This window comes from Pantherophis guttatus, chromosome 2 (genome assembly GCF_059756535.1).
Source record: "Pantherophis guttatus breed Tessera chromosome 2, ASM5975653v1, whole genome shotgun sequence".
Lineage (NCBI taxonomy): Eukaryota > Metazoa > Chordata > Lepidosauria > Squamata > Colubridae > Pantherophis > Pantherophis guttatus.
This window is the reverse complement of record NC_142064.1, coordinates 168,139,662-168,151,911: the sequence shown is the minus strand read 5'-3', so window position 1 is coordinate 168,151,911 and position 12,250 is coordinate 168,139,662.

Below are 12,250 nucleotides of genomic sequence, written 5' to 3'. Positions count from 1 at the left end.
AATGGAAATTAGTTCTTTAAAAAAAACCACAAGAATTTTCACTTAAATCAAACATCTTTTCTTTCTTTTTTTGTTTAAATGATTATTAATGGCATTTGTTGAGCTTTTTTTCATTTAGCTAAGACCTGGCAAAAGATGCACAGATGCACAAAACTGAATGGAGTACTAGGTTCCGAGTCACACTTAAACCCACAACTCTGAACTCTGAATATGCAAAGCCTGAATTCTTTAAGATCACTACAAGGACTCACTGATGTTGGAGGGAATTAGTCTCTTTGCCAAGGACTCTGCCAACCTTAGAATTAATCCTGTAGGAAGCGATATTTGAAAAGGCATTGACTTTGGTGCAAACATTGCTGCTGTGGAGGAAAATCCATCCTGCCTTTCTCTTTGTATTAACAACTATCAATTTATATAGTCCCTGGAATTAATTCCAGGAAGGTTAATTCCATTTGCCAATTGTTGGCAACATCCCAAGTTGGAAAGTATTCTTAATCAAGTCTTGAACAGCATCCTCTGTAAAGATCTCTAATTATAACATTACATTTTATATAATCCCTATCATCTTGCAACTGAGTCAACTGCAACGTCTCTTTTAGACATTAAGACAGGACTGGTGACTTCCGCTGGCACCGCCGGCGCCACCACAGCTCCTTTGTGAGCTCTTACTCCCATGATCTGTAAAACTGCCAAAACAGCATAAATCAGCCGTTTTGGCGGCTGGAACTTCCTCCTCGGGCAAAGAGGGGGAGGTGAGTGCTCAGGTGTATAGGGTAGAGCCCCTCAAAACCTCCAGGATTAATCCTGGAGGTGCAGACGGTGAGGGCTCCCCAAACGCCTGGAAAGCAGCTCCAGACTCGGGATTCCGTCTCTGACGGATCAAGGCGCCGCAACCATTCCTGCAAAACAAGTGATTTCAAGGATCGATTTTTACGCAGGCAGAACAAAACAGGAGAGCTTCTTGCAAGTATTTTTCTTTTCTTTAACTCTGATGAATAATGAGTCCTTTCATATTCGAATGAAAGTTTTAAAGAGATCCAAAATGGCGCTGATAGAGAACGGAAGTTTAAGAAGAAAGTGATTGTTAAAGCTTGTTTGCGCTTGTTAAGGTCATTATAGCTGTCAGTACTTTGAAGCTTTGCTGAATGAAGTTTGCAGCATAAGAAAAGATGGTAGAGGCAAAGATTTTTGAAGAGAATGGAGGTTTCTCAGCACATAATTCAGCAAGTGTACAAATACTGACAGTGGATTTTTTGGAAGCATGGCAAAAATTATTTATGGAAAGACTGGATGAGATCTTTGAGAAGTTTATTACTCAAATTGATAACAAAGATGCAATGTTGAAAGAGTAGGAAGAACAAGTAATTCAAGTAAAAACGCCTGAGGAACATGGAAAGGATGTTTTCCAAACTATGAATAAACTGATGGGCTTGAAGGAGGTTAATCCGGAGATATGGGGAGAGATCTATCCAGAGGTTTTGATGCAGATGAGAGGAAAAGTGCTGGGAGAAGCTTGGATTTTCAAGGTATCAAGAAGGATTAAAAATGGAACATTACAATTTCTTTATAAAAATGGACTTTTAATCCTAATTAAAGAGGTGTGTTTCTTAAAACTACTTTGCGAGCTGCACAGGATTGGAAGATAAAATTACAGTTGAATACACAAAAGCTTGTAAAAATAAAAGATGGTGGAATAAAGCGGAAGAAGAAGGCTCGGAAAAAAACCAGGGGGAAATGGAAGTGGAAGAATTTTATTCCTCTTTGTTAGGCAGGATAACATGGTGAATGATTGTATTGGTATTCAAGATTTTTATTAAGGATATGATTTGTTTGGTTTTGAATTTTTTTTTTTTTTTTACTTATGACTGGATGTTTCAACTGTTATGTAAATGTGAATTTTTACCTATGATTAGATGGATTATAAAAACGGATTTTTATGATTTAAAGTTGATTTTAGGTTAAAAAAGAAATTTTCTTTTGGAAATTTAAGGTTATATACATTAATGTTATTCTGTGGAGGTGATTGTATTGGTATTCAAGACATGATTAATTTTTATTAAGGATATGATTTGTTTGGTTTTGAAAATTTTTTTATTTATGACTGGATGTTTCAACTGTTATATAAACATGATTAAGGATATGATCTGTATGGTTATGATTGGATGGATTATATCTAAAAATTACTTTAAGTAATGGATTAAAAGAGAAACTTTCTTTTGGATGTTAAATTTAAGGTTATAGATTTTTCAATATATTTTCAAGGGCTTTAAGCAACCCAGCAAACAATGCAACTTGCATTACATAGGCCAGCCTCAGGTGCCTATTCAGCTGCATTCTGTGCCACCTGTAGCTTCTGAATACTACATAGAATCTCTGCTAAGAGTCTGCTCCCGCTGACTCCAGTTCTGTTTTAAAAAAATTGGGAGGGGGCCTTTTTAAAACAGATATTTTGCCCATATTCAGTTTTAAAGCCAATGACTGACTTTAAAGTTTAAAAATATGTCCTACTTAGTTGTGAAAATATAATTTCAGCCAAAAGTTAGTACCACCACAATTAATGGGCAGTTCTGTGAAACGTAGGTCTGGCTCGTAAAAACTAAATGCTAAAATTTATCATTGACATTTCAGTAGGAAAATCTTGACTTCCAGATACTTATCCTTTCATTATTCTTTATTAAGTAGTTGTATTATTAGGCTGAAGCCATAAGAGCTCTTTTAGAGCTGCTCACAACAATTCAGTAATAAATATTTTGAAGAGAATGTTGAAGCAAGCAACACATAAAAGCTAAAACCGTATAAAAGGAGAAAAATCCCTGAACTATAACAAACACTAAGATTATATTCTTGTTATTTAACATTTGGCAACATGCCAGTAATATGCAAACTGTCATGTTGATGAAAAAACAATATTTTAAATTTAGCAATATGAGGTTCTTTATCAAAATTAAAATAATAGAAGCCAGAAAGAGGGGGGGCATATTTTAAAGTATCCTGTAGGTGTGATTTGTATAACATGAGTCAAGAAACAAAGAATTGGAAAGAGTTAGTTATATAGGCAGCCAAAGTAAACATTATACACCTAAGTCTTGGGCTGGCTCTGCTGGGATCCATAAACCCATATTTGGTGTCTGTGGGAGGCACATTAAGCTCTAATTGTCTGTTTAACTTGGCTGCTTGAACAGCAAGTATTAAAAAAGATGGCTGTTTTTGTCAACCTTACACTTTTTATTGTAGGCTTTCCCTATCACAAATCTGGGTAGTTTTTTCTCTTATTGTTAATGCATATTGATCAAACCGCTTTAAAAATATTAGTTATGATTAAGTTTGTTCAATATTTATTCTAAGTAATGTGCAAGGGAGCTAGCAATATATTAGTAGGAAAAATATGGATGTCTGGACTCAGGCGCCAAATTAACTGCTTTGTCTGTGACTCAGTGAAGATCCAGCTTCACTCATCAGTTTGACTCAAGCTTTTGACTTGATTTTGAACTAATTTGGCAAGCTGAATACATTGGGTTCAAATTGTTCATCTTTGTGGGGGGTGGGGGGTTTCAGGCTACATTTTTCCTTAGACTTCAAATGTTGGCCTTATAACTCACCATTTGTTTGCACCCATTATTTCCCTCTTTATGTACTTGTTGCATGTAGAATCTTATAGCCTGTGCATTCTGCAAGCTAAACACTAGCTAAATAAATACCGGACAAAGAGCTTAAACAGATTTTTTAGTTCACTCTTCTGAAGAGACAAGAATCTTTAGCCAATGAGATGTAGTAGTTAGAATTTAGACCAGGAAGACAGAGGCCCAATGTGCTTTGACTGTAGAAACTCACTGGATAACTTTGAAGTAATCAACTAGTTTGCAGAAGACTATTGTGCAGGAAAAAAAAGACCACGTATGACACCATGGATTCTTGGACAAAAGCAGATGGTAAAGCTAAGGTTTGAATGCATAAATATTTTTTTTAGATCACGTGTACCCCCATATGCTATCACCCTCCTGTTCTCCTCAGGCAGTTACCATAGTCCCTGTGCACTGCAGACCTACAACATGTGGCCAGTCATAATTTTCCCATCTGATTACATTTATAGTTTATAGCTTTAAGACCCCAGTTGTGAAAAACTACAGAAGTTTTAGTGTAGTGTTGTCACAAAATTGAAGTGAAATTGATTGCATCTGGAACTGAAGTTAAAGGACAATTTATTGTTTCAGTCACTGAGACCAAGCTCAAGTCTCAGAGGAGATATGAACCGTTCTGTTCTATTCAGGTAAAATACACATTCTCCAACATCCTTCGGGTTCTTTTTTGGAACACAAAACACTATTCCCATGAATAGTGGGAAATCCATAAAGAATAAGCGAAGAAAGAAAGTCTGCAAATATTTCATTGATTATAGAAAGGCCTTTGTGTCAGGCTGTGGAATGCCTTTGGAAAACTGGGAATCTCAGAACATATCATGAGAAACGTGTGTGTGTGTGTGTGTGTGTGTGTGTGTGTGTGTGTGTGTGTGTGTAGAGAGAGAGAGGGTGGTGGTGGTTAGGAAGCCATAGTATGAGCAGAACATGATGAAACCAAATTGTTCCAGGTGGACAAAGGAGTGTGACAAGGATATCTACTCTGCCCAATATATTCGACCTAGACATTGAATATATATTAAGGGAAGCCAAAAAGATGAGCATGGTTTTAAAATTGGAGGAAAAACTTCAGTAACCTACACTATGTTGATGATAGCCAAAAATGCAAAGGATCTGCAATCTCTAATAATAAAAGTTAACAATAGCATTTATGCTTGCATACTGCCCCATAGCACTTTACAAGACTCTCAGGACAATTTACAATGTACGCATTATTTGCATACTGCCTCTAACAATCTGGGTCCTCATTTTACTGACCACGGAGGTATGGAAAGCTGAGTCAACCTTGAGGATTGAACTCCAGACTGTGAGCAGAGTTTGCCTGCTGTACTGCATTTTAGCCATTTATAGGAATGGATTTATAGCAAGTTAAGGAGCAAAGTTAAAAAATGGGATTAAAATTAAATATAAAGACAAAGCTAATGAAAATAGATATAGCAATTGGCCTTAGAATTGGAAATGAATATATTGAAGTGGTGAATAGCGTCTGTCTTTTAGGACTAACCATCAACAGTAAAGGAATAAGCAGTCAAGAAGTACCCTACAAACTAGTGCTTGGTAAAGCAGTTATTAAGGCCTTGGAAAAGTTATTCAAATGCTATGGTGTGTCTATACCTATAAAAATCAGAATCATATAAGCTGAAGGTATTCTCTGTGACATTCTATGGGGAAAAAAGTTGGACTTTCAAGAAACAGAATAGGAAGAGTATAGACACTGTCAAACTTTGATGTTGGAGAAGACCCTGAGAATACCATGGACAGTCCAGAAAACAAACTAATGGATCATCAAACAAATCAGCTCAGAGGTCTCACTTGAGGCACAAATGCCCAATCTCAAGTTATCCTCTTTTGGACATTTTATGGAAAGACTTAGTTGTCTGGAAAAGGCTCTAAAGCTGGAAAAGGTGGAAGGAGAGAGAAGATGATCAGCAACAAGTCTGATGGACTCAATTACAGTAACAATGGGTAAAACCTTTGAAGAGTTAATAGATCATTATGGAGAAAGTCTAAAAGTCAGAAATAATTTGATGGAACATCATCATCATCATGCTCCCAGATCTGATACTCAATTACTTACCCACTAAGCTATTATATCTTGGTCCTTATCTATTTTTCTGTTACTATCCAAACTAACTGACTCTGTTTGAGACCATTAGCTGAGAATAAAAATCTGGAAATTCTAGTTATGCAGTTTTTACTTGTTCAAGTCCTTATTTTCTTCTCCTTAGAGAGGAACCTTGATTCTCCTCTGGACCCCTGATTTCTTCAACCCAGCCCCCAAGTCACCCTTTGTTCTTTAACTATGGCTGGATGCTGTTAATTCATATAGGGACTTAAAAGTTGAAAACATGGATAGGATATGAACTATATGTTATAAATTATCTACTTTTCATGTGCTGTCCCTGTGTTCATAGAACAAGTCTAAAAGACAGTTAAATAGAGTATTTAGTGAGAAGAATCAGGGATTTTGACCGTGTATAAACTACAGACTTGTGGTTATAGCATCTGTAGACGTTTTCCATGTAAAAAAAAAAAAAAGGACTGGAGGGAGATGGTCACAACATAGATCCCCAGCTTCCATTCACACTAATATTTACTAAATCACCAAAGTGAACTCATGGCTCTCACATTTGTTTATTATTGATCAAACATTTCTCTTTTGTTTTTCATGATCAGATAGTCTCTGGTCTCCTTCACAGCTTCTAGTTCAAATCTCCTGATTTCCTGGCTTTTAAAATAACACTTCAGAGGCACATTGATGTTTGTATCAATTTACCTGAAGGATTTGAAAGCTGGAAAAAATATTAAATGTCTACCAAACACAGATACGCTATATGTACATTGTCCCCAATCTAAGTGGTGGTGTGTTCACCATTTTCACAGCTTTTTTTAAAAAAAAACTGTCTATCTCATGTCTTTGAATTATAAGACCCTCCAAGACTTTACACCTCTGGCAGTAAATGGATGTTGTTTACATTTCACAAAGACTATGCAGGACCTACTGATTCAGTGCTATTAACACTTAGGCTTCCACACCAGATTCAGCTCAAATATTAATCTTGGCTTCTGTCCAGTCTGAAACTCCTGACCTAGGGGAAGCTGACTAATCCCTATGATGTGCCCCACATGTGGGCATAATTAAGCTTTATATTTCTCCCTTCTCTCTCTCTTGCCAGTTGTTTGGAAGAAGAGGGGGATCTTTTTTGTAATTGTACTTTTATCTTTTCCTTCTTTTTCAGTGAAAGCCAAGACAGCAATGCAAATATGAATTAAAGAGTGATGGAACTGATGATCAATACTATTATTTTATTTAAACTGCATATAGTGCCATTGCTATTTAGACAGGATTAGTAAATACATGAGAGCCAATTTGGTGCAGTGGTTAAGGCATCAGGCTAGAAACCAAGCCAGCTAAATGATCTTGGGCCAGTCTCTCTCTCAGCCCTAGGAAAGAAACAATGACAAATTACTTCTGAAAAAGCTTGTCAAGAAGACTGCAGGGACTTGTCCAAGCAGTCTCCAAGAATTGAATATGATTGAACAGGAAGGGGAAAAAAACACCACTAAAGGTATCAATGCCAGAGACCAATAGAATTCCTTTCAACCAAAGAATGTCTAGAATAACAAAATAACAGAGTTGGAAGGGATATTGGATGTCTTCTAGTCTGATCCTCTGCTCAAGCAGGAGACCCTATTCCATTCTGGACAAATGGTTGACAATCTCTTCTTAAAAACTTCCAGTGTTGGAACACCCACAACTTCTGAAGGCAAGTTGTTCCACGAATTAATTGTTCTAACTATCAGGAAATTTCTCCTTAGTTCTGTGTTGGTTCTTCTTGATTAGTTTCCATTCATTGTTTCTTGTTCTATCTTTAGTACTTTGGAGAATAGTTTGACCCTCTCTTTGTGGCAGGCCCTCAGATATTGGAACACTGCTATCATGTCATCCCTAGTCCTTCTTTTCATTAAATTAGACATCCCAATTCCTGCAATCATTCTTCATACAGTTTACCTTTCAGTTCCCTAATCATTTTTATTGCTCTTCTGTGTACTCTTTCCAGAGTCTCAATATCTTTTTAATATATTGTGGCAAGCAAAACTGGATGCAACATTCCAAATGTGGTCTTATCAAGGCATTATAAAACTTTGTTAACGCTTTGTGCAATCTTGATTCTATCCCTCTGTTAATGTAGCCTAGGAATGTGTTGGCTTTTTTGACAGGTTCTATTATCTAGAGTGCTTTTTCTATTAACATTCAAAGAAGAAACATAGGGTGGACTTGGTTATGGATATACAGTATCTTCCAGAATGCTAGCTAAGATCAAGGGGCAGATGCAATATGAACAGTATAAAAAGCTGTTTATGAGGAATGGTTTCCATTTTGACAATACCTCTTACCCTGCACCACCAGCACTTTCTACTTGTTCCTGCCATTGATTCCTAGTGGAGGATCATTGTGGACCTTTAATGTACATTTGTCCACATGAACCCAGCTGCAAAAACAGATGCTTATGAAAACAACCAAAGGACAGAATGATACATTTACAGCAGGGGGATAAAGAGAAAATTATCAGGGAATTACTACATTCAAAAGACAAAAAAGGAAAAGGATATATTTCAGTTGGGGTAAATATGGTGCCCCAAAGCTTCTACTCTGGCTCATTTGTACGAAGAAATCCTAGCCAGATTAAGAAGAATCCAAGAGTCCAAGTCTTCCCTGAAAAAATATTTATTTTTGTAAGACTTGACTTCCAATCTATTCCACAATTTTTTTTGCATTTTCTTCCCACCTTAATTGAGGAAAATGGGTACACTTGTTTTCCATCTCTAGGGAAAGGATTTTATAGTGCATTAGTGTGTCATTTCATGAGGTCTGGTGGAAAACTCCACCAAAGAATAATGGGAAACATTGCCTGCTTGAAAGTTCAGGATTTCTCTTAAAGGGCATGGAAATGATTAAGTCATCTCACAGAAAATAATTTAGAGTTTCAAAAACCAGCATGGTGGGAAAACGTGGCACATAAACCAAGTGGCCTTACACAAAATAAAATTTAGAATTTCCCAGTATATGGCAATGTTCAGGATAACTTCAATACCCAGCCACATCTTTTTGACAAAGTAGGAAAATTATGTCCTAAATAGATACCTTGTGTGAAAGAGGACATGGATGACCTGTTCCGTTTCTTTGTGGAGAGAATTAGCACTGTAATGTGTTTTCCCCCACTGTCTCGTTATGCATATTCACCTAGGGATTTCATGAGGGAGAAGGATAAGTGTTTCTGGCTCTCAGCTAAATCCTTTCAGAGACAGGGGAGAGAGAGAGAGGGAGGGAGGAAGGGAGGGAGGGAGGGAGAGAGGGAGAGAGAGAGAGAGAGAGAGAGAGAGAGAGAGAGAGAGAGAGAGAGAGAGAGAAGATACTTGACACCTTCCTGTGCATAAGCTATTATTGAGCAACTGAGTAGGCATCATCCAGTTTTGTGAATGGGAAGGGAATAGTTACAGCAGATGTCAGGAAAGGAAATTCAACCCACTGGAAATAAGGTGTTTAGAGGCCACTGTGGAGGAGGGAGAGCATCCGGCCAGGAAATGGGGTTGTAAGCCTGTGACTGTGAAGTAACATGATGCTGGTGAATCCAGAGATGATACAATCGTAATTTTGTAAAAAGCATAAAGGTGTCAGAATAGTCTGGCATCTTACTGAAGAATGGGAAAGAATGTCTCAAGAAATTCTGCTTGATAAGATGAACTTATCGCTGTGCTTCATTATTTGCACATTTCTAAGATGCAAGAGTCAGAGAGGGGTCATTTAAAACATACAATGTATGTTATCAATTAGATGATTTATATACACACACACACACATACATCATATATATGATAGGTAGGTAGGTAGACAGAGATAGATGGGGAGAGAGGGAGGAAGAGAGAGAGAGGGAGGGAGAGAGAGAAAAAGAGAAGGAGGCAGAGAAAACTTCATAATCTTTGCATTTTATTATATGTATCTTATTAAAGATTTTTAAAATACAAAGAACTAGCTTCCAATCTTCCTTACAGCAGTTATAGGTATAATTACAAATGTTTCCTCTTATTCTATGGCTATATCATAACTCTCTTCTTTCTATAAGGTTCTCCTATCTAATGTCAAAACCATAAATCTTAGTTCATTTTTCCTGTAAAAGTAATTTATAGGGGATTTGCAGTCAGCTATCAATGTAGACATTGTCTTTTCTTTGATCAAAGGAGTCAATTTAGCCCTCTAAGCAAGTTCAATCATCTTCATAAACCATTCCTCCATTGTGGATAGTCATGAATCTTTCCATTTTTCTGCATACAATAATCTTTCTGCAGATATCATGTATACTAACAAAGTACCATAACTTTTTTCCAACTGCTTGTCTATCAAACCCAAAAGAAAACCTAGTCTCAAATATATATTAATCTTTAGAATCCCATGAATCAAATGTATTAATCCAGAATTTTCTAGCTTTTTTACATTACCAAACATGATAAAATGTCCTTCTTGTTCATTTTTCTTACGTAAATTTGATTTCTCTTTATCTATTCTAGACACTTTTTCTGGTGTCATAAAGGTATGTCATTTTATTTTTTAAAAAATCTGTTGTAATATAATATTATCAACATATTTTTCATTGTTCCATCTGTAGTTTACAATTTTAGTATTAATGTTTATCATTTTTTAATGTGAGCCACCCAGAGTGGCTTGAGAGCGAGTTGGGCAGCATATACATTTAATAAATAATTTAATACATTTAATAATAATGATTTAATAAATAAATGAAATAATTACCAAATATTTTAACAATCTTTATTGTTTATTCTTTTACTTGGTCTTCTTCTGTTTCACATTTCAATAAATATTTATATATTTTAGCAATTACATGTTCACTATTTGTACACAATGTTGAACTCAACATCTCTTTAGGAGAAGGAGCTCCTAGCCAATTCAAATATTTTAATAAACTTTATCATACATATTTTTACTTGGTCTTCTTTTGTTTGAAATTTCAATAAACATTTATGTATTTCAGCAACAATACAGTTCATCATCTGTAAGGCAAAGGTAAAGGTTCCCCTGGCACATATGTGCTAGTCGTTCCTGACTCCAGGGGGTGGTGCTCATCTCTGTTTCAAAGCCAAAGAGCCAGTGCTGTCCAAAGACGTCTCCATAGTCATGTGGCCGGCATAACTAAATGCCAAAGGCGCATGGAACGCTGTTCCCTTCCCACCAAAGGTGATCCCTATTGCATTTTTAAGTGCTTTTGAACTGCTAGGTTGGCAGAAGCTGGGACAAGTAACGGGAGCTTACCCCGTTATGCGGCACTAGGGATTCGAATCACTGAACTGCCAACCTTTCTATCAACAAGCTCAGCATCTTTGCCATGAGCCACCACGTCCCCTCTCATCATCTGTACACAGGATTAAAAATCCTGCCTTTTTATGAGAAGGTAGCTCTAGCCAATTTGTTGATCTTCAAAAAATTAAGGGTAGGCCTCATTAGTGCTTCGATTGGAGATCACCAGGAAATCCCAGGTCCAAGGGCTAGACTGGGAATTTAGGGGATGGGAAGAAATCTCAGAAAAAGACAATGCTTAAACTGCTTCCCCCAGGAGTGGAACTTAATTCAAAGGAATCTTTACCTTTATTGCTTCCTTCTGTGACAGTCCCTATTCGGGTTACATTATCTATTAACTGCAGTTGCAGATGCTTCTAGCATAATACCTATCTAAACAATTGATCTAAATCTCATCTCGAAATGAACTAAATATAATGTGCATTGAGTGCATTGCTATATAATATTCATCAAAAAGTAAATTGAGCTCAACATCTGGTGATTTCATAGAAGGAGTCAAGATATTTTTGGCTATAGTACAGTAGCAATTTGCCACCATCGTCTGCTGAAATGTTTTCTCAGCTTCCTACTCTAGCCTACAATCCTGGCATCCCATTAACCTCCTTATTATTATTCATTAAAAAAAAAAACATTCAGAGATTTGTCGTTTTCAACAGTATCAGAGAAGGGAGACCTTCTTCTGCCTTCCTCATTCCAAATCAAGTCCAAATCATCCACCGTACAGATGCAATTCCAGATCTTCATTTGCGAGATCAATTGTCAGCCTAGAATCCCCAAGGAATAGAGTAAAACACCTGGTGGAATTATTTAAAGCAGAACAATGATAGCTGGGATTGGCTATGTATACGTGATCCTCCTACAAACTTTCCAGTCAAGCCTGGAGTGATTGTTCTAACTAAAAATCTTAATGTCGAGCCCAGCCTCGTGCTCGACAACGCTAATGCGGAAGCGATGAAACGGAAGAAGGGAACAGACCATGAGTCACATGAAGGGGATGGTGGCACCGGGTGTTAGGCGACTGTGTGCGGGGTGTAGGGGGGCGCGCACGCCAGGGTTAGAGATTATGCACAAGAAACACCAAACGGCCACAGATCGCTGGCGATGAAAGGAATTGCCAACTCCATCTTCATTGAGCCGATGGACTAATACCCCGAATAGCGTGATGGGACGATGGGCGTGACAGTTAGGGGAAGGGCTATTTAGGCATCACAGACCAGTTGATTGTAGCGCCGAATTCGTTTTC